General features: G+C 38.9%; 1 long non-coding RNA gene across 1 annotated transcript; it reads right to left on the bottom strand.

The window, feature by feature from the left end:
- Positions 1-58: 58 nt before the first annotated feature.
- On the bottom strand, positions 59-3840 carry LOC107081342. The gene is made up of 3 exons (XR_001481058.1): positions 3713-3840; positions 3494-3618; positions 59-413 (listed from the first exon to the last, which is right to left on the bottom strand). It is a non-coding gene; the product is annotated as an uncharacterized LOC107081342 (long non-coding RNA).
- Between the last annotated feature and the right edge of the window lie 354 nt (positions 3841-4194).

The raw sequence follows: 4194 nt of genomic DNA on the forward strand, positions 1-4194 counted from the left end.
TAAAAATAGAAATTCTCTAACTTTTGGGACAATATCGTCTGATAAAGAGTACATTTATATACATGTTTAAGCCAGAATGATTTGACATCTAAATAAAACTTCCCTACGACATTAAGTTTGGGGAAAAATCGCTAGATGCCCTCGAGCAATTCCATCCATGTTTACTTCTGTATAAATGCAGTTCACAGAAGGTCCCATACGTATATATTTGGAAATGTGAACGGCAACGCAAACAAAAAAACATTGGATTCAGATCTGGCCTGCAGTGTGAACGCAGCCATAATAATCCTGAAACATCAACATGAGGGCTATATTTTGTCCACTTACATTGATCCATGGATGATTCATAAACTCTGTGATGGTCATCCTTTGGGTCGGTTCAGTCTTCAGGAGGGTCCGGATAAGCTGTTTAGCTGTAGACAGAAAACTTGCTTATATTAATGTTTGCAGTGGCGCATTTTCGGCTCTTTCATGCAGCAATAGCCAAGGTGTATTAAAAAGGTCATAGCTGGAACATTTTCATCAAAATAATTCACTTTTCAAAATCAATACATCCAGTTTCAGAAATGATAACGGGTCAGAAAATAAATAAATATTTACTGGCGCTTATGATCCTAATGTAGAAATTATAGAACCAAAAGAAATAGTAGGTTGTAGTTGAACCGGTCTGGTTCTGGTTAGCATTAGCGGATCTGGCAACTAACAGAAAGGAAAGAGACGGGCGAGCTCATGTGCGTTGCGCTCATTGGTCAGAGCGTTGGCCAATAGGCACAGACATGGTTTGAAAGACAACATGTTGTTCTCATCAACAATCTTCCGATGTCTCATTCATCGGGGCCAGACTAAGGCTACGTTCACACTACAGGCCTTGATGCTCAGTTCCGATTTTTTTGCGAAATCCGATTTTTTTACGTTGCCGTTCATATTTCCAAATATATGCGACTTGTATGTGATCTCCTGTGTGAACTGCAGTCATACAACGCAAGTGTCCCGCATGCGGAGCAGAGGATGTAAAGACGTCACAGGCCAGGGTGCTCTTTTTTTCCGGAAGTAAACATGGATGGTAGTACCATCTAGCGATCTTTTCCAACCATAAAAACACAATCTCTTCAATATGGTCAAACATAAATACTGCTCTCCGCATCATCATCCGCCATGGTTGTTGTTTGTCTTGCCGCTTCTGCGTAGCAAGACGCATAATATTGACCTTTGTCGGGTATTAATGACGTTCAGGTTGGATGAATGCGATCTGGCCGTTCACACACAGGTCGCATTTGAAAAGATCAGATTCATATCGGATTCAGGACCAAATAGCCAAGTGGCCTGGGTCGGATTGGGAACAAATCGGATCTGTGTTGTTCAGACTGCCATGAAAAGATCAGATCCAGGTCGCATATGGGCAAAAAAAATCGGATTTGGGTCACTTCAGGCTGCGGTGTAAACGTAGCTTAAATTACATATTTAATCTCACATTTAGTCTGGTTTATCAGGCTAGCCAACCAGTGTAATGAGGCTTAAATCAGGGTATTGTGCTCATATTTACAAGTGCCAGATAAAAGATGTGCTGCAGCATTTTGCACTCTCTGAAGTTGAGCAATGTTAGAGGCACTAACCCCCAAATAAAGTGCATTACAGTAATCCAGCCAGGTAGTGATAAAGGCACGACTTACGGTCTCTAAAAGATAAATACAGTTGTTCTGCAAAAAGATGCTACAGCTAATTTATACACAATATTGGTTATTTTCAGTTCTAAAATATTCATAGAACTGCTTTACATAGACTGCCCTTCCTCTAACACAGCCTGCATCTATCCGCTCCGGTTGGTAGGCCTGGCAAACCGTCCAAGTTGATTTGATATAATTTTATCTAAGGAGAAATTCTGAATTAGTAAAAACAGGATTATTACTACATAAGGCAAGTTAAATTTAAGGCTTTTTTTGTCCCTTGAAATAAAACTTTAAGACCAACTTCACAATTAATCTGGTTGTGACAAATTTAAACTGACGCTTATTTTAACGCTCTGGCCCAGTAGAAATGTTTACAATTTTGAAAAACTTTCTATATAGGAAGAAAGCTAAAAACACACTAATAACAGATGTATTTTTAAAAACCGATGAATGAAATTCACAAACTTTGTTTTGAACCCTACTCAAAGTCCATAATAGCTCTGCTTTCATTGTAGGCTTATTAACCAAACATTATCCGGACATTTGATGCTACTGGTGCATTTTTTGACGTCGGAGATGCTGTAGAGGCCTTACAGAGACAAGCGTGGAACAGAACTGAGAAATAGCTGCTGCTTTTCAGTAACTTCATTTTGGCGCTTTGTTTTTCCACTCTTCACGTCTTACTCCACAGGTTTGATTCCCATCGTGTCGAGCTTGAATGAGTTCTTGCTCAAAATACGCCATTCCTCATATGCATTACCAGGTACTGTTGGGCTGGATAGCCCATTTTAATTGAATTTACACTTCCTCATGGCGCATCACTCCAAGGTCTGTTTGCAACATTGTTTTTATTGGTTCTGCTGTCAGGATGGAACTAATAATGGTTACAGCTGAGCCATTTGGTAAATGTCTAAAAATTATCATGATTTATTAAAAATTTTTATATGAATTACAAAAAAAAAATCCTATTTATGACTTGGTTACAATTTTAAGACCTATGAAAGACTGATTTAAGACATTTTAATACCAATTAAGGTCTTATTTTTATATCGAGGAAGTCAATGTTTTTTTTTTTTTACTTTAAGGATCTACAGGAATCCTGAAAAATCTGCAGCAGGACAAAAATTTACAACAACAAAAAAGCATCGACGGTAAAAACCTGGTTGCTGTTAATGCGCTTTTAGAGAGATGGTGCATTAATGGAATCAGAGCTATCTGCATGCGGTTTAGGAAGTAGGCTTTTTGCAGCGTTCTAGAGAGAAACCACAGGAGGATGAAATATATTATGTGGAACGCTGCGGGTGAAAAACAACACTTTGAAAAGGCTTCTTCAGTGGATTCTTCATTGTGAATTGAAGTGAGTTCAAGTGAATATGTTCCACTGCTGCATCTGCTGTTTGGAGAACCCCGCCTCCCCCCCCCAAAAAAAAACTAGAAAGCTGTACCTCACCTGATGACTTCAGTTTTCTTACCAAAACTAGCAAATTACTCATAAAATGAGAGCTAACTTTCAGCTCAGCAGCAGCAAAAATCGAGGCGAAACGCCTCGATCAGTTTCAATTTCTTGATCAGGCTTGAAATAGTTCTGCTGTCGTGTTTTATCTGAAGGTTTCACCTACCAGCGGGACTTTATGAAATAATTACGAAGGCATGAAATTCTACTTATGATAAAAAAATGTCACCTTCAGAAATTTTCACTGGAGCTTTAGGTGCATCATTTAAAACGATACAACTATATTGATTCGCCTTTGGTACATGAATAGAAACTTGTGGCATAAAGAACCTTATTTTAGCCAATTTCTATACAGGACCCTCTCCATTTTTACCTTCTTCAGACACCTCTGACCATTCAGGGTTGGGAAATTCATACTGCCCCATCCTTATCCTCTTCTTCATCCCAGGAGATATGGCTAGTCCATGGTTGGAATAGAAAGGAGGATACCCACACAACCTGTTGGATTAAAAAACAAAAACAAGTAAGATTAGCGAAACAGTCAGAATTATTTAAGCTGAAGAGATAAAAAGGAAAAGAATGAGAGACTTACAGAATATACATAATGACGCCCAAAGACCACATGTCGCATGACTTGTCATATTTCTCCGGGCCAAGAACCTCTGGAGCTACAAGCAGAATAAAGTTAAAACAAAGAAAAATCAATCAATATTGTATAAATGTGTCCATTCTTTTAGTAGCACGCATTAGAGAACGACTGATATGGGTTTTGTTTTTTTGGAACAATGCCAAAACCCATTATTTTGAAATCAATCTAGATGACTGCCGATATTTGCTGCAGATATTTTTGGGGCCGTTCTTATGCTACGTTCAGAACGCATTCGCTGGAAGCAGCCAAAAAGCTTCTGCCTCAAGAGCATCTTTGACACTTCTTAAGCGTGCGTTAATCAACGTTATTTTAAGCCTAAATAACATTGGTTGTGGAATGATGACTGACAGTTTGCTGCATGTCCCTCCCCCTTTCAGGTAGCCCTTTTCTTGTCACCCCTACTGTAGGAAAAACGAGCCACTAAT

Source organism: Cyprinodon variegatus, unplaced genomic scaffold, assembly GCF_000732505.1.
Source record: "Cyprinodon variegatus isolate N-32 unplaced genomic scaffold, C_variegatus-1.0 Scaffold4301, whole genome shotgun sequence".
NCBI classification, from domain to species: domain Eukaryota; kingdom Metazoa; phylum Chordata; class Actinopteri; order Cyprinodontiformes; family Cyprinodontidae; genus Cyprinodon; species Cyprinodon variegatus.